Raw genomic sequence first — 23872 nt, forward strand, 5'->3', positions numbered from 1 at the left:
GTGTGTGTGTATTGGCGCGTGTGTCTTGTGTATGTGTGTGGGTGCGTCTTGGCATGTGTGTGCATGTGAAAGGCTTGGACGCGGAGCCCCTCTCGCCACAGCGGAGGGCCTCGTTCACGCCGGCACATCTTAATCCTATCAGAGGAGGCCGCGCTAGGCCGCACCCCTCCCTCCTCGACCACCCGGCCGGCTCGGCGGCGGCGTGAATCATCAGTGTAGGATTACACAGAATGAGTCACGTCAGCCAGCGCTGTGTTCCCCGTGCAGCGCGGCCAATGGCGTCTCTACAATGCACACAGCCAAGCACAATGGAGTGCTTACCGCGAGGGGCTCTCCGCACGCCGCCGAAAACACGCCGTTGGTGTTTGGGTTTGTGCTCTTCGTCCCGTTATCTCTGCCTTTTTTTCGCGATTCTGACACATCCAACGGTGGGAGCCCCGACTCAAAGCGTCTGAGGTGCGGCTCAAGAAAGACAAATCCCAGTGAGAGACTCTTCTGTTTCTGTCGAGTCGCTTACTTGGCTATGTGCCTGCAGAATGAACCCCCCCCGCCCCCCCCCCTCTCCTCTTCCTTCATCTTCCTCGGACATGCTCCAACATTGTTGGACCATACGGCTCTGTGCTAGCCTCCGAGCTATTACTCTCTGTCAGCGTGGACAAACACACCCAATTGTTCTTGCCTCTGCCTCGGTTGCTAAATTTAGCCGTCCACCATTCTCGTGCCGTGGCAAAAACATAGATAAATAGATATGGTACATTGTTTCATGATGCGGTGCAGTGTGTCTGTGTGTTGTTTGGATGCCGTTCTGTTTGTTTGTGTTGTGTCAGGTTGTGTGTGTGTAGTGGTGGATTTAATGATTTGTTTCCGTGACGCAGTTCGCGTGATTCAGTTCGCCAAGAGGAGTCGTTCGCGAATCGTTCGTTCGTTCGTTCGTTCAGTCGAGTTTCCGGTAGCACTAACTCAACTGAGTCTGACTGACTCAGCTGAGAACCGTGCAATGGCGTGCATTCCATGATGCGATTTACCGCTACCGGACACCAGGCTGAACGAACAAACGAGCTACCGGAGACTAGGCTGATTCGCGAACGACTCCTCCAAGTTCAGTCGAGTTCCCGGTGAATCGATTCCCAGGAAACTCGACTGAGCTGGGAGGAGTGGTTCGCGAATCAGCCTAGTCTCCGGTAGCGGTGAATCACATCATCGAATGCATGCCATTGCAGGGTTCTCAGCTGAATCAGTCAGACTCAGTGCTACCGGAAACTCGACTGAACTGGAGGAGGAGTCGTTCCCGAATCGTTTGTTCGTTCAGCCTGGTTTCCGGTAGCGGTAAATCGCATCATGGAATGCACGCCATTGCACGGTTCTCAGCTGAGTCAGTCAGACTCAGTGGAGTTAGTGCTACCGGAAACTCGTTCGTTCGTTCAGTCGAGTTTCCGGTGAATCGAATGGTGAACGAGACGAACGAGGGAAACGAACCGGTTCGGTTCGTTGGTCCTAAAGACTCGTTCGTTCGAACCGGTTCGCGTTGTTGTCGTCGTTGTGTTGTATGATGTGTTTACTATTGTGATCTCTTGCCTGGCTGCATTTTGTTGTGTTGTGTATTGTCGTGTTGCATCACAGAGATGTTATGGGTTCCATTATGGTGTGTTTGGTTGGGTCGTTTTCTAACATGTGCTGTGTTGCAGTGTGCTGCCGTGTGGTGTGGTGTTCTAGTATGTTGTGTTGTTTTGCACTGATCAGCCTCAACACAGCCCCCTCCATGCCTGCCTCCTTCACCCTCCCCCCCCCCCCCCCCCGCCCTCCCCCCCCTCCCCTCCCATCTACTTCTACCTTTATGACATACTGCAGCTCCTCCCTCCATCTCTCCCTCCTCCACAGCCACTCTCCCCTGCTCTCTGGCTCTCTCTCCCTCTCTCTGTGTCTGTCTCTCTTGTATACCTCTCTCTCTTCTGCTCTCTCTATCTCTCCCTCTCAGCCTGGCGGAGGAAAAATGAGAAGACTCTCTTTCGCTTCCCTTTCTCTTCTCTCTCTCTCTCTCTCTCTCTCTGTCTCTCTCGCTCTCGCTCTCTCTCTCGCTCTCTCTCTCCGCCACTGGATGTGTGTGTGTTTTTTCGGTGTGTGCGCCAGCAGTGACTGTGCACACGGGCACATGTGGTTTTGCGGCTGAACGGGAAGGGACTCAGCGAGCGCTTCAGACTCGGATACCGGCTCTCTCTCTCTCTCTCTCTCTCTCTCTCTCTCTCCCTCCCTCTCCATCTCCTTGTGCATATTCACCACACATATTTTTCTGAACAACACTTCAACAAAATCCTCCCTGCGAAGAAGCCCACCCTTTTTTTCCGTCCTCTTCGTGGTTCAGCATCTTCATGGAATCTTCGATCTCGCGCTGAGCATCTTGGATTTAATGAGCAGCCTCCGCCGTGGAATGAGACAAGCGATTACAGTGTTCTCTTTGTCACATCTCTGGTAAGGATGTCAATCCAGCCATATCCCACCCTCTCTCTCTCTCTCTCTCTCTCTCTCTCCCTCTCTCTCTGTCTGTGTTGGTGTCTGTGTCTGTGTCTGTGTGGCTGACACGCTGGCTCTTCCCTTTCCTCCCCCTCGCCCCTGTTACTCCTCACAACATGGTGTGTCAGATGTGGGCCGCCACCGTGCGCTCATCACGGAATGGAGGAGTGAAGTTAAGGTTGGGAGGTTTGCACGAGTTTCCCCATTCAGGACGGTGCAGCCGCTTTGGTCCGAGATAGAGAAGGAGGAGGAGGAGAGAGAATAACTATGTGTGAGATTCTATTCTGACACTGCCGGCGTGCTACCCGGGGCTGAAGGAGAGAGGGAGGGGAGCGTGCTCTTACCGCCACTTGCCATCGATCCAGTGTTATTTCTAGCCCTGATTCCTCTGAGGGAACTTTGCATGATATCGCCTGTGCGGACAGCGGTCTTGACGCTAGCGGTGAGCAGCAGTCAAGGCTCTACTTTGACACAATAAACGGGGACGGGGAGAATTGTGTTGTCGTTTTTTTGACAGGCTATTTTTTGCATTGTGTGCATGTAGCGTGGATTCTGCTGACGTGTGTGTGTGTGTGTGTGTGTGTGTGTGTGTGTGTGTGTGTGTGTGTGTGTGTGTGTGTGTGTGTGTGTGTGTGTGTGTGTGTGTGTGTGTGTGTGTGCGTGCGGATTCGGTTTGGAAGTGATTCTGTGTGTGCGTCTGTTTTTGTGTGTGTTGTTGGGTGGATGCAAATGAATACATTCATGTTCAATGCATGTTACTGTGTCCTTGTATGTGTACGTACGTACGTGTGTGTGTTGTATCTGGGTTGTAATAAGATTGTGTCGGGGACATGTTTATTAGTATGGACAAGGCTGTCTGAGCTAAGAATTAGCAACGGGAGGATGTGATCTGTTCAGTTCGTGGTGTACCTATGCGTCACCGCGAGACATTATAAATGTCACGCCTCACTTAATTTTAACCGGAGTATACCGCAACTACCTTCTCCCCGCGTTTTGTACCCGCTACACATCGATGGGTGTCCCAAGGCACCTTCTTCCATGCCTCCATTTCGTCCACCCCTGTGTTGCTTAGGCTTGCAGCTCGCCCTCCTGCTGGGGTGTCAGTCCCACTGGGTCTTCAGGGACAGGGAGCCACACCTGACTGACGCGGCTGATGTTGGAACTGGGCTGTTTTTTACAGGATGCACGAAGGGAGGCCTCCCGATTTCTAGATGGCACAATCTTCGCTTTGCACTGGCATTCTGGGGCTGCTCCGGTGGATCGATGCTGGGATGGTTGGAAGTGGCCGGGGAAGAAGTGCTTCTAGTTAAGCACTGATTATGAATGGGAAGGTCAATGCATGCATGGGTATTCACTTGTTTTTTGCAATGTTGATATATTGGTTGGGAAATAGAGGAAGTACTTTACCACCGGATGGGATGTTGATTAGCCATTACAAGGAAGGTCAAAAATAGACCCTCTGGTGACATCACAACCAATCAATCAATCATCACCTATTTTTTTAATCTGATGATTCCCATAGAGATCTGAGTAATAAGTATCAGTAAGTCCACCATCCAAGTCAACATAAAAAAACAAACAATTTCGTAATCACGACAATCAAGATGAGACATTGGGTTGACGGGTTGAAAACCTGTCACAGCTAAAATCCACCAGGATTGCGACTCGATTTCTGGATAACCCGATGGAGCTAGAGGATCAGGCTTCAAAGTCTAACGTTCTCCATGTATGCTGCAAGGAATCAAAGAGCAGTCCATTGTTTGATTCCAGATCCCTGCAGCACCAGCTAGTCCTGTGAGCTGGTCTTACTGGTGACAGTCCGCTGAGTGGGCTGGTAGGCTGATCCACCCAGCATACATCTGAGTGAACCCGCTCGCTTGCCAGCAGGGGGTCCATTTTGACATGGCTTGTAAAGGCTAATCAACGCCCTGCGTGGTTGCAAAATATTGCCTTTGATTCGCCTATCTTTTTATTTTATTATATTTGCAGACAATTTCACAAGCAGGCGGGTGATGAAATGTGGTGATGTGGCATGTGATTGGTCTCTGCCGGGATTGCACGGGGTTACACGCTGTCAGTCGGAGATTGAAGCTAAAATCACGAGACAAAGTTGGCCTCGCTATTTCTGGTCCTCTGTATCCCTGGATGAGCATCTCTCCCTTTCATCTTTGCTGATGTCTTCTTATTAATTCTGCGTTCATCTCCTCTCTCTCTCTCTCTCTTTTGTCTCCGTGGACTCTACAGGGAGTCTGGCAGGAAGAGAAATTGTTCGAAAGGGAGAGGGGTGAGTGAGGTTGTTATGAAGAGGGACAGGGATAGAGGGAGAAATAGCGTTGTTTTCATAAAGGCAGTGGAAGCCAGAAAATATAAATATATATATATATATACATATATATATATATATATATATATATATATATATATATATATATATATATATATATATATATATATATATATATGGGAGAGATAGTCAGAGAGGGAGAAAGCTAGAGAGAGAGAAATAAGCTGGAGAGATAGATAGAAAGAGAGCGAACAAGAGAGTGCGAGAGAGCTAGATGGAGAGAGACCAAGAGAGCTAGATGGAGAGAGACCAAGAGAGCTAGATGGAGAGAGACCAAGAGAGCTAGATGGAGAGAGACCGAGAGAGCTAGATGGAGAGAGACCGAGAGAGCTAGATGGAGAGAGACCGAGAGAGCTAGATGGAGAGAGACCGAGAGAGCTAGATGGAGAGAGACCGAGAGAGCTAGATAGAGAGAGAGAGAGAGAGAGAGAGAGAAAGAATAAGATAGGCAGAGCTAGCAAGAGAGATGGAGAGAATGTAAGCAGTGAAAGACACAAGACATCAGCCCTAGATGCTGATATAAAGCAGAGGAAGATTGAGTAGATGCAAACGGGCCTCAGAAATGGGTCCGGGGCAAGCCGGTCTTCTTTGCAAACCTTGGCCACTGGGCAAAGCAAGGTTCAGTTGATACATAAATCCATGCTCAGCAAACGACCACCATGTGATAGATAGGCCAGGCCCGTCGCTTGCACATGCCTGGCCGGGTTTTCCTGTAAGGAACATCAATATTTATCACATTTCCCATTTCAGAGGTGCAGCCGTGATAACAGAGTAGACTGGGAGAATAATGAAAGATAAATCCAATTACTTCGCCTTGGGTGTACCCTCTGCTACCGGTTCATGTAGAATTATTCTGCTGTGCTGCTGGCCAAGGGCAGCGGGGAGCAGCGCATGTTATAGAAACAGTTATGGCCGCTGTTAATAATCAACATTTGTTGTCTTTGCCGTTCGGGAGTCATGAAAACTCCCGAAAGGTTTGAAAAGGTTTTAAAAAGATTTCAAACTGGTTAGAAGGTACTTCATGGGCCTTTTGAGTCACACGTACACACACATATGCACACCGAGATACACACGGCAACACACAAGCATATACACCAGCGACACACACACACACACACACACACACACACACACACACACACACACACACACACACACACACACACACACACACACACACACACACACAGCAGTCTGGCTTGCTGTGAGCAGGTAGTGCAGTAACCTTGCTCGGCAGTGGAAGGTTGGGTTGTACGGTCCCATGCCGTGGGTGACTCACATGGCTCATGGACTCTCACTGGAGACCCCCTGCATCCCCCTGCCATGACACACACATGTCACACCCACCATTGCTCACTGACAAGGCTCCCGTGACCTTACCTCCGAGTGGACTTCCAGCCCTCAGGGCGGCAGATTCTGTAGGGCGGCATACGGAGAAGGATTTCCGTTGGAAACCATTTTGAGTTTCACGCTTCCCCTCGCGAAGCACTGAAACATATTGTGACAATGAACACCTCGAGTCCCGTCTCCCTCCCCGCACTCCGAGGTATAAATAGACACGTAATGGAGAAACGGGGGAGGGGCGACCAGGAACCATGTCCAGAACCAACCATGACTAAATATAGCAAATGGGTTCCAATATTTGCTTATACAACCAGTGACGCGCGTGGGCCTGTTTTCCCGTGGTGCACCGGAGAGCCCGGGGAATTGGTTGTTTCCTTTTGATTATCGTACAACAACAGTCAATTTCCTAAAATGGACACATGGTAACATGTGGTTCGTCTGCAGGGTTTATGCGGGTGCATAATACGTCATGTCCTTGCTAGGTGTAGCTCATAAAGCACTGCGATGTGGGGGTTTTGTGTGAGATCTATTAGCCCGTGACTCCGCGCGCCATACGATGGAATTGAATTGAAATAGATGGGCTTCGATATAGTTTAGGATAATGAGCCCAATATCTATGGCCTGAAAGGGGAACGACACAGTTATCATGCAAAGTAAAAAGAATGGATAGCTAATCGATGCAAATTAATTCAATTAAATCTACCTTTGGCAACGGCCAGAGTAATAAATCATTTTTAGTTCCACTCTTTTCAAATTTTCAGTGAAAGACACGCAGCAGATTTCTTATTTCATCCTGCATGCCTGGCCCGAGAGAGAAAATAGGATATATGGCGTCTTTCAAGTAGGCCCATAGATTCCTCTAGATCTGTTGAAATGTTACATGACGACAAGCTATACTAATAAAGGTATATTACGTTTACAATGAGGCTTGTCGATTCTTATTGGAAATTGGGTTTCAATGGATGTTGATTTTATTTTACCCTAGCAATGGTATATTCAAAATGTACATTACATTTACCTTTAGGGCGTTTAGCAGACGCTTTTATCTAAAGAGTCTTACAACAAGTGCATTTTTCAGAAGAAAGAGAAACAACAATATATTACGCTGTCGATATCTGACCAATCTGCATTCACTTTGAATTATAACATAATTATAACAGGTGAACTGAAAATTTACACTACGTTCGTCTATGTAACATTCTAAATTACATTTGTTAACTCTTAGCAACTGCATGGATGAGCTAGACATTAGGAATCGTAGATCAACACAGGGAGTCATTAAAAATGGATCAGTGTTTAACTGGATCCATGTTTTAGCACTAGAATGTTTCTATATTTGTGCCCAGGGCGGGGGGAAAGTCATTTTTCATTATGGATAATTTTTTGCAGTCGGTTATTGGACACAAAAGCATTTCATTCATATTTTATATGGATTTACTTAAGATTTATTCTAAAATAGTTTCATAAGACAATGCATGTCTTTATATGCAACATAAAATCCAACTGAAGTATGTGCGGAGATCGGCACCATGAAATGTCTGGTATATCTTCTATCTGCATAATTCTTCCAAAAACAACTTTCCACTCTCATTTGTGTACAGAATCACTATGCATGACTCTTAATAAGTCTCATCTACTAAGTTGAGAGAGCTGTCCAAATGAGGAGAATGCAATTTGTGTTCACTTTGCAAACCTAATTGGTCCATCTCATGGGGAGATTGGAAAATGGAATAAATTGAAAAAGTGGAGGACGTTATATTCAGAGCAGGCTCCATCTTATCATCAGTAATTTCAATTGTATTACGATACAAGACGAGTCCAAGGCTTGAGTTGATGGAGGCCATTTATTTTGTCCTATAACAAGAACAAAGCAAAGGTGTGTTGTTGCTGAGTTAACTGCCAGTGGATAAGTCACCATTGGTTTAATTCCCGCATCTTACCTGCAACTATTAGCAATATGCGAACCCCCTACCTGCTTGTTAATGATGAAGCTTCACAAATTCACATGCAGTCACTTTGCTTGAAAGCGGACAAATAGTAAATAGTACAATAGTAGGATGCTGTTGTAGTCAGTGTACATAGGCACTAGATATGACTGCTACCTCTTCCTTTCCTTAAAAGTACAATAAAGCCTATCTATGTGCTTATAATCATCCCATGCTGGGCCAAATTTCTCTCATCCAATTCATACTAATAGTGTTGCAAACAGTGGTCCACACTGGCACCAAACCACAAATTGGGAGACTCATTGAGGCTGGGGGATGTGAGGGATATACAAACATCCTAACAGTTTTTCTAACTTTGTAGAATATGATTTTCCTCCCTTTTATTGTCCGAGGCTCTAAACAGTGTCCTTGGCCCCTGATAAACTGCATCTCGGTCCCCATTTGTAATACGGTGACTCTCGGTTCTTCACATCAGTTTCCTCTGGTTTTGTGTGTGCGTGTGTGTGTTTGTGTTTGTATGTGTGATTGTGTGTGTTTTCCAGCACCTGACTACAAGGACAAACATGACTTGTTGGCCGAAACCTCAAATAAGTTATTCTGAATCCTGCCAGGAGGGAGTCTGTTCCTCCAGATGTTCCCGGGCCCTACCTGCCCCTTAAGGAATTGGATCGGGATTTAACTGAAATTTTGTTAAAGGTGTCCTTAAATCAATCTATTTGGGTCTCGCTAAAAATACGTGGCCTGTATTTCAAGAAGATTAAACGTACAGGCTGTGTTCTTAAATATTGAGATACAAATATATATTTCCCAATATTAAAGCTGTTAGCTGTTAAAATGTGATTGAATGATGATGAAATGTCTGGCTACTTATTTGATCGGTTCACGTGACACCGTGAATGTATTTGCTGTTCTAGTGGACTAACTCATGCAATATACGGGCAACAATTAAAAAGCTTTCATCAAAGAGGGTAGCTCATTTCACAAAAACTTTGTTTATTACATCATCAAACATACATTGTACTGTTGTAGTTTTTAATTGACCGGTTTGTGTTTCACAAACTAAATCCTAAAATGAAAATGTCATGTGTGGATCTTAAAATAACAATATGTATCATTGAGGCCGGGCATTTCAATTGGGTACTGCAAATTCACAATATTGGAGAGAGTTGTCTCCCCACTTCCCCCCTTCCCAAGACCTGAAGTTCAAGCGGGATGCCAGGTTGAGCGATAATGACCCCAAGTTCATTAGCTAACCCTATGTTTGCACACACTACAACAGTATATACCGATACTATGAATCAGCTCCTTCGGCATCCGTCTTGAAATCCTTCTCGGCTCTAAGCTCTGTCCATCTTTCAAACGCAGCTTCAGGATTTACCAGTGTTTTGGCAGAGCTCAGGTCACGGAGCTTTCTAAACAGTGGACCCGGCTTTTAGGGTTGAGTTGAATCCACTACAATCTGAGTTGATCCAGTTCGTTTGGTTGCTTCCATGGCTGCAGCACGCTGTGTTTGTGGGTACATTTGTTCCATATCTGTCAACCCGCGGTAGTTGGGAAATAGTGAATCATAACAAAGAAGAACATAATGTACATTTATTTGATGGCACCCAAACAATTAAGTTTACAAACTGGACATTTCAAAGGAGTTCATACTGGGTTTAGTACAGTTGATGTGTTACATAAGATACCTTTCTCCTCTATGTTGGAAAGGTGCAGGTATGCAGTTTTTACACCAATGAAATAGCTGTGATGATAAAAGTCAGATTTGAGAATGATAAATAGTTAATTTATGTACTATTGGATCAGTTTTTGGCTATGCTCCATCTTGTAACGGTATAGCCCTTTGTTGTCAGGAATTCCGGCTCTGCATCCTCGTCTCCTGCTTTTGCTTCTTCTCCTCAAACACAAAATGAATATCACCTTCATTGATTTTGATAGTTCAAAATCCTACTATGTTTATAATTTGTTGAAACCCTCATGCCTAAAGACACTTCTGGGCGGTAGGAGCCATTTGGAACAGCAATGTCTTATCCCCTATCCCCCAAACGCAACCAAGGTACCCTGTTTCCCCGCCAGGCGTGAAGTTGATTAGCCGTAGCAAGCCCTAACAATTGTTTTACCCTAGAGTGACTTCACCAGGGAGTGTCCACACTCCCCGATTGATGGACGGATCAGGTTGTTCAATCTATCCTACACCCTATCCTCCCTATACCCTCTACACTCCCTATGGGGCTGTTTCTGAAAACTCTGCTTCATCCACGTATCAGGGGGGAGGGCCCTTTAAAAGTCTCCAAACATCAGCGTGGTGGGAATACACCGAACGAAAGACAACAACGCTGGTGGTGGTGGTGGTGGTGGGGTGGCGGTAAATATTGTGGATTGGCAAACTGCCAATAATTCTAATTGTGAAGGATTATGCGGGGCTCTATTTTTGGACAATGCCGGAGAGCGTAGAACACTGAATAATTACACAGAAGGCTGAAGGCCCCGGTGTTAAGCCGGCGAGCACTCCGGCATTCACCATTATTGCTCACCTGCCCCTGCGCCACACAGGAAGGGAGAGGGCTGGGGGATAAGGAGCTGGGAAGTGAATGTGATAATGCTAAAGTAATACCGTAACGTGATGAAGGCGAGCTGTAATGTAAAAATAAGTGTGTAATGGGATTGACTTTGTGCCGGGAAACAACAGCCCGGCTGTCGATTCAACGTGGGCTGACACCAGCCGGTGCCTGTCTGTCCTAATAGATGTTGGACATTTACTTTAGGAAACGATAGTCTTTTAAAGAGTAAGCCCATGACTTCACTTTATTTGTAATGTTTGTCTTCCCTTAACGGTTGCACTTAGGGGCCAGAAAACGCGCCCCCGTGATCCTGCAGGTTAAACATTAAAAACATTAGTCGGGGTTTCCACGGATGTGATGTAGGATGGAAGCAGCAAGTCTGCAACTGAGCTTATTAGCTTTAGCTCGTTTTTTCCCCGGTCTTTGAATCAACAGTTTATGGGAAATGGTGTCCAATTCCGATCCAAACATTCTTCAAAAAAAGAGTTGTACATAAATGGTTGTATCCAGCAAATGTTATTATCTTTTGTATATTTTGAGGTGTATTATTTTCGTATTTACAGAGTCAGTAGTTGAACAGTTTTTGCAACACTTTACAGTCCTTGGAGTACCTCTAGGGCAGGGGGTCAACAACACAGTGCCCACGGGCACCAGGGCGCCCCCAAGGACCATACGAGGTGCCCGCAGGCCTGTTCTGAAAATACCACAGCTCATTCTTGAACAACTCTTTCCCAACTTTTTTAAGTCATTGTTGATAATTATGTGAGAAATCATTAACATGATCAGTTTCCTCACATAGATGAGTATCATTAATCATTAATGTAGCTCTCAGGTTCAAAAAGGTTGGTGGCCCCTGTCTAGGGGAACAGCTCGCCCCATTTAAGAAATACTGGTTATAGGTGCCATTGTGAATGAGAAAATAAATTCAGATTGAACAATGGGTTAGGGCTAGCTATAATAGTCCTATAATTGTCATTCAACCAGTGGAAACTGAATCTGGTAAATTGACTTATTTACCGACAAGAAATAATTCAGGACCTCCTAGACGCGAGGACAGTTGGAATCATGTTAGGCCAACAGCCCTCTCCTATTCTTTGTCTGACTGAGTTCCCACTTAGAATTTGGACTGATAGTTCATGCAGTTTGTAGATTGCACTGACCAATTTAGAAAGTCATTATTAATGCACTTTGTAGTTTGTCTTCGTCTTCTGCAACTAAAAGTGTGTATTGGTAACTTCCCCAAGCGTCGCTGAGACCACGTCCATAGGAACGGCAGGACGGGCATACATAATTAATTGTTTACTTTCATCAACGGTGGAAATCAATCAACGTTTCTTTGTACATTAATTGTGTTAGCCATTGGATCTGTGTCTCGTATCTGTTGCCCCTTTAGTCATTCAGGAGATGCCTCTTTCCACAGCGAGCTGCAGTACTGAATACCGATACAGCTCATTAATATTAAGCAGGAGTCGGCCATCTTGCTGAAGGCTGCCTTTATTGGCATAGGTTGTAGACATTGCAAGATCGAATCCAGGACCTTTCAGGCTGGGGATCCGACACCCCAGATACTAGACTATGCTGCCCCGGTGTTAAAAGTGTAAATTGGCGGGTGGTACGTGTGACTGTGTGATGCTGCGGTTGGCTGGTAAGCAGCTTCTGCAGCGGGTACATTTGTAGAAGGTGAGGGGGGAGAGCCCAGGGGGTTGAGAGGTTTCGCAGAGCCGAGGAGTCATAAAGATGTTAAAGTGGGCCAGGTGAGCTTGCCTCATCAGAAGAAAGGTGGCATCCACCAGAGACCTTGTTGACCTCTCTCGCTCTCTCATTCTCACGCTCTCTCAATATACATAGATATATATACATATAGACAGAGAACGAGATATATCTATATATATATAGTGCATTGTTGCGACAGTGTCATATTGATATTCTCCAAGGCGTCTCCCGTCTCTGAGACGGAAAGTAGCACCGACATTTCATTTGCAAACAAAATGAGGTGAACTTTGCGTGAAAGCGTTCAAATAATTGCCGGGATTGAAGTGGCCCGGTTCGTCTCCTCATCCATGACAGATGTGTGTGTCTTTGTGTGTGTACGTGTGTGTGTCTGTGTGAGACTATGAGAGAGCATGTGTGAAAGTGGGTAGGGCAGAGTTTGTTCACAGGGAACGCCTTAAACAGGAAGCTCCAGATGTGCGACTTTGCGTCGCGGTAGACTGGGATAACGATACCACGCTGAAACACTTTCAGCCCAGTGTGTGTGAAGAACTGGGCCGAGATCTTTTTACAGGGTGAGTGTTTGTGTGGATCGGTGGGTGGGTGGGTTGTTCAGGCTCACAAGGGGATAAGGGGCGTGCGTGTGTGTGAGAAGATGAGCTATTTTCTAATTACTCAAGCGTAAGTGGCAAGGCTTGATATGTGTAATTGTTTAAGTACTTTAATAAAAATGCTTTTAATTGCTGCGCGCAAGCACATTGGAAATGTGTTCTCACTCACAGCATTGCCAAAGCATTGCCCAAACCGTAAATCACTTAAACAAAAGCCCTGTATATCCATGATTGCAGTCAAGTAGTGTGTAATTACTGTATGTAGATTTCTAGTAGAGCTTGACTTGTTATTGAGGGCAATTTGGTTCATGGTACTCACACATGCGCTTGGGCGTACTTCATCAACATTCATGTTTATGAGTGAGCAACAAAAAGTGTAAAGGAAATGGGTGATCAGTGTCTTGAAACTATTTAATTCTAGAAAACTGTACAGGTTCCTCCTAGTCTGGTCTTCATCTGGGAATAAAATACTAATAAAATAGCTCTCTAATAAATGGGGACCTCAGCCCAGGCCTATAGTCTTGAGATGCACCCGAACAACAACGAAAGGCAGCGCGCATTTAGCCAAAATTAATCAAGTGCAACTGTATCCAATAACATGTCAGTTCACATAACCATAAACATGTCAATTATAACGGGTAAAGCACTCTGGGAGTGGAACAGCGAGCAAGGGAGACTCCTGACGCTAATGCGTTGGGACAGACAGGTGGACAGCCGCGAGGTGTACGATTACCAATCAAGTCAAAAGAAAATACAAGGAAAACTTTATTGGTGCTGCAGTTGACAACAGCCTGCGTTACCTGGCCTCTATTTGTCTACCGAACTGATTGGATATAGATTGAGGGGCGATTTGTGTTACACAGAAGTCTATATATAGATGTGTTGTTTTGCAGGAACCACCCAGCGTCCCGACACTAGTACTGTGAGTGCCTGTCTTCCGTTCGGAAACAATCGCATGACGGGAACGTTCACAATTGCGCTCACCGCAGGCGTTTGTGGTGGCACAACATTCACCGCCGTGAATAATCCTTCACAGGACATAACCTCCAAAGTTGTTTCCTCAATAAGCGTTCATTACTAAGGTTGCAATGTCTTTATATCCTTTGACGATGATAGCTTGAATAATTGCTGATATACAACAACTTTGATAGCGCTTATCTAATTTAATTAGGCCCCATTGGATAATTTTTATTTTAATAACCCATCATATCTCTAAAACTGAGGCCGTACACCCCCCTTTTTATATGTAAAGTCATATTTCTATTACTGCAGCAGGCGATTACAACGCGCTCATTATGGGAATTAATGGCCTTGCTACAGTTTATTATGCGAGCGACTCTAAATAATGGAAGTCATTCGGCCTCTATGGCAACTCTTTGTTTCCAAATGACACGCTGTCAGCAACTTTCCAAAAAAATTGTATTGACTCCCTATATGTTGGCTTTCATTAATATTTCACGCACATTTTCTGGGCAACAAGACAGACTATTATCTCATTAGACGGGCTGTGTTATTACAAGCGGGTCTCGTGTGGGTATTGAACTTTTATTTTATGAATTCCACATGTATTTGAAAATAAAACCCATAGTAGGGAAACGTAATTTGACCACTTACGGACGTTTTGGGACTCATTTTTAGCACTTTGTGCTACGGTTCGACCCCACCCACTGGGTTTTCCTGTTTTTCCGTTCTGTTTTCTCCTTCTGTATTGACCCCCCCCCCCCCCCTTGATGTTCTGTACGCTTATAGTGGCTCATGCTAAGTGTACATGCGCGCGAGTGCCTGTGTATGACCAACTTCTCCTAATCTGCCCGCAGGGGGAAGTGGCCTTGGAGACGCTATTATTTTGAAAAGCCGTTCAGCAAATGCCAGGTCCCTGTTTGTACGTCGATGTCTTTGTCAAGGTAAAACTCTGCGATAGCTGTTAGCAGAAATTGACAGGACAGGCATTTCCTTGTATCCCACCAATCATCCTGAAAGGAATTGAGAGGGGAACCTGTCTCTCATGGACGAGATAATAAAAGTATTTGTCGTCAGTGTCGCCTTGACGTTCCAAACAAGTAAACTATCGCCCAGGTGGATTTTGGAGTAAACCTAAAATGCGTTGTCTTCGCTGTCGTTTGGAGTTCATGTGCTTGTGAACGCCCCTCAGGCCTACTCAGTGCCTTAGGTAAACTGTACATTATACACTTGACTCGCTGCAGCAAACATCCTTTTGCACACGTATTACCTACAACAAACATCATTGAAACATATACTCGTCCAATTCCCTTTATCGGTCGTAATTGCGCTGCGGATAATAACAGTTTACCTAATGACGGCCAAATCTGCGCGCTAACTGTTTACTTATTTATGTGTTTGTTTGTTTTCTTATCTGCTTGTTTTGTTTGCGGGCCTTGCAGTAATCCCCACAGACACCCCAGACGGTGCCGCCGATGTTCGCCGAGAGCAATGTTATCCTTCCCTGCGTTTCACTCGTCCTCCATTTTGTTGTCGGCTGCCATTGCCTCTGTGGGTAAGCGGCGGTAAAGTGTCCCACGACTTCCATTTAGAAGTTATGGAACACTTGAACATTGACTCGTGTCGCTGGGGTGCGCTGGGGTGGGCGCGTTTACTATTTACCAATATGCCGTGAAGCACACCCCTATTATCCAATTATCCAAAGCGGCAGTGAAGCCGGACACAGCTCGTTTAGTAGCAGGTAGGGGTAGAGGCATCTGGCTCAAGGAGGCCCGAGGGTCAGTCTGAGGACGTGGACACTCCTACCCGGTGCCTCTCGGACGGCGGTTAAAAGGTGACATATTATACCACCAGGTGTGAGTGTGATGAGCCGTAACAAGCTGTTTTTGAAAATCTGCCACTTCTTCCCACAATTGGGAGTGTCCACCTGTATTTAGATGAGCGTTTGCTACCGTCCAATGGGTGGGCTGCTCTGTGCAGCACACATCTAGGTCGACACGCCCACTTGTGGTGTCAGAAGAGGCAGGTTATCAACACGGCTTGTAGCGGCTACTCACACAAATGTGGTATAATATCGGACCTTTAACCCTCGAACAACTGCAGAATCCGGCCCTCCCATTTAAATTAGTAATATTAATGTGTAGTTTTAATTATTCATAGCCAAACAGGCTTTGGATGATTCCTGCTATGCGCTTCTCTTATGAACTGTTCTACACCCCCTATGCATATTTCATTGTGGATTTAATTGGATATAACAATTGCAAGTGACAAGAATGTATAGGTCCACTGGATGGCAGCTATAGCCAATGGTTAGATTGTTTGATTAGGTGTTTGATAGGGTGATTGGCAAGTTAGTTGTGGACAATATGCATTGTAGGCTATTGTAGCATGTTGTCGAGAATAGTACACAGAAAATGCATGCTTGATATCATACTACATTTTAGACCCAGAACCGGAGGCATTGCCTGCATATAGTTCTCTTTACAGATTCAGCTAAAATGACTCAACATTTGTGTAGCAATGTAAATGCTTCATATAAATAGGTAAGGGGTTAACCTTATATGATGGAGTAGGAGTATAATCCATTTCCAACATTTCTGAATAACTTTGTCCTCTTTCCGCTCTTAAGCCGGCGAAACTCGTAACCTCACATTGGTGCATATGTATTTTTACTACTTTTAAGTGCTTCAAAAACGAAGATGGACAGCGGGGAGAGAAAGCATTAGAAAAACATCATTGATGATTTTGTAAAAAACACAATGGAGGTTTGCTGAACTCCATACCAGGACTCGCACGTGTAACTCAACACCACAGCTCTGGCGCTGTGGTCTCACACTCGCAGTTCTTAGTCCCCTCCATGCGCATTAGCAAATCCTCTCGCTAGAAGAAATGCTGGGAGGAAAGTGAGAAATTATAGCTTAGCGTCATTATCGTGTTGAATAAAGACCTCACATTTGTGGCATTATTGAAATGGCTGTCATTAAGGCACATTATGTTAATATGTAATGATGTGCAGTGGCGGTCTCAGTGCTGGAACCGTCTGACACATGGGCCGACACTCAAGGAACTTCCTAATTCTAAAATGTGCGTCTCTTTATTTTACTCTTTATGTGGAGGAATGTTAATAGTGGTTGATTAAATGGGTGATTCAGCAGGTGTCACGGTCCACGGGATTGGAGGTTGATCCATCTCTGATACACCTGTGACGTCACTACAGGGCCTGATTCAAAATGGCTGCGTGCAATGAAAGGTGAACCTCTGAAATATCACCACTTTAAAATTCAAAAAATTGCAGAGATGCAGTTATTTAGAATTGAAAAGTTGCAAGCATATGTATGCGTTCAATCATCCACATAATCAGCACGGTGCGACATTTCAAATGATGCCACTGTCGTGATTGTGGTCATCACAGGTACTGAGTTATAAGATGATCTGTTATTTAGGCGGGAACTCAAAAGAAAGGGGGCAGTAGTTAGGAGTTTAATCAACTAAAATAGCTGAATGTTGTGTGACTGGCCGCCGGGTTGATTTGAATGCCCTTAAAACCTGATCCGCAGTAACCTTGTGACGCACTCGCTCTCTACTTAGCTCTGACAGTAGGTCATATCCTCATAGAGAAGTACCACCACTGTCAGGCCCAAATTGATTATCATTTCATCCAATAAATATGTCCTCACTATTGCCTCTTCGATATAGATGGAGGTGCATTGAGAGGAGCGATCGCTAGTCGCGATGTTCATTCGATTTTTCAAGCTTTTACAGATGGCATTTACGGTTGTGTACCGAGCTCTGATTAGATTTAAAGGCAATCATGCAATTGAAGCGATCTCATTGGAATTCCCGGTGCTTTTTCTTCTCACAGCGAAGGCCCGGCCCTTAAGGAGGCTGCTGCTCTGCTGATGTCAGAGGGGCACCGATTTACATTGTGCATCCAGTGCAGATTCCCTCGTGATTCATTTCATGCGACTGGGGCCCTTGGTATTTTGCAAACAGACTGATCATTATAGCGTAATCGAATCGACGAAATGTATTCTCATTTCGATTACATTCAACTAAGGGCGGGTGATATTGAATTGAAAAGAATTGCTTTACTTACCATTGTGTTCATTACACAACTGTAAAAAGGCTTATCAAAATGAAACTCAATAATGGAGCCAATTATAGACTTATAGAATTATAGATAATCATGGGAAAACAAACAAACCAAAATAGGATACACATTGTTGTTAGCCATTTAGTACTTGATTCCCTTTTCTTGAAAAAAACGTGTATAATGCTTCGCTTAACCAGCAAACTGTCTTCAACAATTTAGCTAATCTACGCCTTAATTTCACATCCATATAAACGATCAAAGTAATTAAGGTTTCAAAAAAGCGCAATTAAAAATATTAAGGTTTTACAAAACACAACAACAAAAAAGCATTTTTTTAAAACACCTTTCGAGTCAGACTTCATCGCAACGACCCTCAGAGTAATGGTGGCCGTGCTCCGAATGTTTTCCCACAAAGCACCCCACTAATTGGTCACACCTCATTCAACAGGCCGCCTCAAGGTTATTTGGCTTATTAGTCGGAGGTGAATATGAATATGTGAGTAGTGGTTTCCTCCCCAAAGGTCATGACATGAGGCCCCGTCACAGGGGACCAAGTCCAAGGTGAGGGCCCCACCACGGCAACGTGTGCAAGCGGTGTGTAGCCCTGTGTCTCTTCACGCCGCTACAAAGGTCAATGTTGCTATTAGTGAGAAGGTTAATGGGAAATCACATGCAGCACCCGGATTTCCCGCTCGTTGAATCCAGATTATCTTTGTTAGTCGTTAATATGGAGGGTGGATGCGATACATGTCGGGAAGCTACGCAAGTGTGCGATCAGAGTCACACAAGTTACGGAGTCGGTAAGGGTTTGGCTAATGACTGAGCATCAACGCGTAGAGCTTAAGGTCGAACAAACCTGAAGATTAGAAGCTAAACCATTAGTGGAGGTTGAAGATATGCAGTTCTTTTTCTTTTTCATCTATTCCCGTATCGTTTCCACAAAATGCCACCGCTAAACATGACAAGCGTTTTGGACAATGCACTGATGAAGGACGAAAGTCAAATGAGTCACAAAGACATCTGAAAGGCTGTTTAGAGCATGTTTTACATTCTTCGTCAAGTGATCTTCTCTTAGCTGATGACACCACGGACTGCTGCTGAACACAAGCCCCTCCATGGCTGTATTATTTCAATAGTACATTTGTAACACATTATAATACAATAAGGGTACATGAATTGTACATGAATTAACGTTCGTCAATTACTGGAATATAAGTAAACTGTGAATAAACTGATAGTTAATTTGTATTACTACGTTAACTTATGTTAATAAATGATTGAATAATGTACGCTTCATTCCTAAACTGTTGTTGTGAGGCGGAGGATGATGACAACAACAAGGTGTTTATTTATAAAACATTTATAATAAGAGAAATGGTAGTGCTGTACGCAGATACTCTTTAGTGAAGAGTTAAGTAAGAATACTCAACGTAAAGTATGATGTAATGCTGAATATCAGAACATGTATATAATTCAAATGTGAAAATGTAATTGTGCAGTGTAGGTTCATGGCTTAAAAAGCTATGGCGCGCCTCTTGAAAAGCAGGTGATGTCAGAGTATTTGTATTGTTGTGTACAACTTATACTGTTTATTCGATTTTTCCACTTTCAAAGAGTTAATGAATGCTTTGATTGGTTTAAGCCTGACTTGTCAGTCACACTTACTAAATGACCGAATTGAAACGCAAAAGTTTACAGCTTTTGATACACCGCAGCTAAGTTCCCTAACGAAATAGGAAAGTCGTTTTAGCCGTCCGCTACTCACAACTCCCAGACTCCTGAGCGTAACCTTCGGCGTCCACCGTGCCCGAGTCCTTCTGTTTCTGCAGCTGTTTTTCTTTTTCCCCTTTTTGCTGTCGATGAGGTTTGAGTCGATGCTCGTCGAGCTCTGCTGTGCTGGCACCGCCCTGACATGCAGACGCATGAAGAGCCGCTTCGCAGCCTGTTAATTAAAGACCAAATGAGGAGAGAACAGAACGAATGAAAACAAAAGGCAAGTTATCGATTAGCGCTTCGTCAGGTGTAGCGGAAGCCCATGCGTACCCATATGTCACACATGTGCACTAGCGAGCGAGCGCGCACACACGCACAGATATACATGCACACACGCACTCACGCAAGGATGCGCGCGCGCACACACACACACACACACACACACACACACACACACACACACACACACACACACACACACACACACACACACAGTGGTATTTTTCATAATTTCATACTATTCATTAATTAGTATCGGAGCATTTTTCGATGGAGGTAGGATGCGTGTCGGGAGTTGGTCCGGTCTTTTTGTGGAGCTGCAATTGGCTTAGACTGGTGACCGCAGTCCCTACAATGTCCTGCCATGTCCCAAGTATGTGGCTGTTTGACGGCCCAGTGGCCTCACCATACACCCCGCAGCAAGTATCAAATGTGTCCGTAACCCAGGGCTGTGGCTCGATTCAGGGCAGGTTCACATACACACCCGTTACATTGCCCCCCACGGGCCCTAGATCGGGGGGGGGGGGGGGGGTCCCACGTTGTTGTCTGTGATGACATTGAAAGCAGCCGGAAGAGAGGCCATTGTTGAGAGTCAACCCTAGGTCCCTGATGCTAGGAAGAGCCAACAGGATTACTTTCTGCCCGGGCACGGCCAACGGACACCATTCTTTACACACTGCTGCACCACCACACACACTCTTCTACTGTGCTCTACCGCTCATAGTGTCGCTTCATCCAAGTGGTCATGAGCATCCAACACAAAGTGTCACTCTCTCCGGCCTCGTAGAAGGGTTAATTTTCTGAACGCCTTGCTATGAACCCGAACCATGCTATCGAATTATTCCACATTGTGTTGAATTGAGTTCTATCCTGAGCAGCCAGAGAAAAAATGTATCTTGCGATTGATCTAACCAAATATTGCGAAATTGTTCAAATATGAATTGTCTACATAGAACCTATATTTTCCTGATTCAGGAATAGGTCTTGTTTGCATGGGACTAACCAAATGCACAGGATAATGCTAAATATTTGTGCTGTCGAGTTTAAAAGGACCTATTTATATCCAGTGCTGTTTTTTTTTTCGCTTCGCACCTCCGTTCAACCAAGTGCGAATCTCTTAACACCGTGTTTCTAATCAGTATGCCGCAGAAAAACGCCTATAGCATGTGGGAAGAACCAACGTAGGCCTTCTTCCATGCCAGAGGATCGCTTTCATGTTTGCTTGCACTGATATTTATAAAACAAGATTGTGTGATCCGTACCATCAAATGCATATGTTTGGTTGTCTGTGTATCCAAGCATAAGGGAGATATTGTTTTGATAATTGTATGTAGATGTAACATTTCTTGCATTGCTTGGATGTGGCATAGCAGCTCTGATTGCTTTTGGATCTTATTTTTCGCCCAATGTGAATACTTTTTTGCCGGATCTTTATTATCGCCATGGCCTTTCTCCACTTGTTTCCATGGCAACTCGCCACGCACACACAAAATGAAGAGCAGGCCATCGGCTTGGGAGTTTCTCGCGGCGTTAATGAAAAGGCTTTGGAGAGGGAGTAGTACACAGTCCTTCAACGTGTACGTTCGCAGTGGTGAATTATAACTGTAGTTACACAAGTGTTGCCCCCCCCCCCCCCCCCCCCCCCCCCTCCCACCTCCCTTACACCGCCCGCCTGAATAGCCCACGTCTGTCTCCATCTCTACCGTGACAGGATGCTTGTTCCCTTCTGGGTGATGTCGTTTAATATTCAAACTCAATGGCGCTGTTTCTAAACCCTTCTCCTCTCACTCCTCCTCTCCTATTGCTCAGATGGAGTACGGTGTCCTCTATGAGTCTAACCTGGTGCATTATGGGATGTCGTTAGAGATGAGATGTTGCTCCATTGTGTATTGTGGTGAAGCCTAATGATGTCATTATCAAAATGACTATGATGCATATGAATTAAACAATTTAAAGCCCAATTCAAAACCTTGCAAAGGATACAGTGCTGTTTGGTTAGTTATACTAAACAGCATTCGACATCTTTCCACATTCATGGTTTAATTCATATTCCATAGAGTGGAGTGGTACATCCTTTTGTATTTAAGTTCATTTCAAACTGTGTAATACTCGTGAGGCTCTTGAACACTTAGCAACGATTAGGATTATAGTATTATTTTCCGTCTCATTTTAATAAACTCAGGAAGAAATTTCCAACATAATCCTTCCTTTCACTACAAACCATAGCAAAAACGAAAATGAAACGGGAAAAAACGGAAGACGATGATGCTGAGGAAAGTGCACACATTTTTATTGACTGTGGCGAGCTGAGGCCCGCAGAGAAACACATCCTAGCGCGCTCCCAAGATATTATTCCCTATAAATCCAAACTGCTGACAACCTTAAGCTGGGGGTGATTTTACTAACTTGACCCAAGGACACTTCACCCTACTTCTCCCCCCCTTCTCCCCACCACACACACACACACACACACACACACACACACACACACACACACACACACACACACACAAGCCAGCGGGGTCAGGGATGAGTGAAAATGTTGATGTAGCACTTGTTATCCCCCCTGAATCATGATTACACAGAGCCCCAGACATGGCGATTAAATCAATACATACACACGCAGGCACATACATAGACACACACAGGCAGGCAGGCACACACATAGAAACACAGATAGTATACATGCACACGCACGCACGCACGCATGCACACACGCACACACAGGGACAAGCACTCATGGAGTAATGAGTTGCCGGCAGTCGGTAGCCTCAGTCAGAGGAGCACGTTGGAGGCAGTCTTTATACATCACTCTGGTGACACACCGGACCACCTCGGGCTTAAGGCCACGCTAGATTGAGCTCACACATCTTCACTCACTGCACGGGAAGGGAAGCCGGACTCAGGTGGACGAGTGCTAACAGGAGGCTGTTTCTATGTAAAACAACAGGGAAATGAGCTCTAATATCGTGTTTGTCTCTCTGTGAAAGATCAGTAAGCAGTACATTTCGTGTTCTTTTACGTGTTTGATCAAAAGTGACTTACAAGTGAGGCGGAGAACAATCGGAGCACATAATCAAAATTGGAGTATCTGGAGAATCAGAAACATGAGGCCAGTAGAATCAAAGTTAATACACCTATATGACCTCCGTGAAAGCTGCCTTTAAACGTATTAACAGTTCATTTGCTTGAAAATAAAATCTTCTCATCAAGTGATGGCTCATGCTCCCTTCATCTCCTGTTCATTTGTGAAACAATTTCATCCTAATAACCCTAAAACCACATGATGCATTCATATCCACGTAGATTCTTTCATATCGAGACATATCTTTCATATTTATTTTTTTAATAATTTATAAACAGTGGCCGGCGTTAACTAGTTGGCTCTTCATCAAGTTTCATGTTGACATTAGTAAGTTTGCGTCGGATAGTGAGCTCCCCTGGGTATTACAACCACATTTGCATCTTATGCGTGTGTTAAATCTCAACGTTAATTACAACTGTCTCCAGAAGTAATCTAATACTGCTCAACTACTCCTCTAATAACTAATTAAATTCGTGCAACAGGGGAAATATTGTCTGTTCTCCAGTTATGTCGCTTGGCACCCATTGCATCTCCAGCACTTTTCCACTTATTGGCCTATGACTCCTTATTAACATTGAATAACAAATGTTATTCTTTACCGTCAGCTAACCCCCCCCCCCCCTGTCTCGTAAAGGCGGAGCCTGTGAATCTACTTCCTGCTGAGCTCCACCAATCAGCCTCTGGGGATTTGGCTGGGTTATCGTTCACACTGCTTACG

General features: G+C 44.8%; 1 protein-coding gene across 1 annotated transcript in view; it reads left to right on the forward strand.

Annotated features, from left to right (window-relative positions):
* Positions 1 to 1940: 1940 nt before the first annotated feature.
* lingo1a (leucine rich repeat and Ig domain containing 1a) overlaps positions 1941 to 23872 on the forward strand; it is a 97443-nt gene continuing 75511 nt past the window's right edge. The window contains exon 1 of the mRNA XM_030366914.1: positions 1941 to 2466. The gene's annotated coding sequence lies outside the window, so the exon portion shown is untranslated. The remainder of the gene's footprint in view (positions 2467 to 23872) is intronic.

The sequence above is a fragment of the Gadus morhua genome, chromosome 9, assembly GCF_902167405.1.
Source record: "Gadus morhua chromosome 9, gadMor3.0, whole genome shotgun sequence".
NCBI lineage: Eukaryota > Metazoa > Chordata > Actinopteri > Gadiformes > Gadidae > Gadus > Gadus morhua.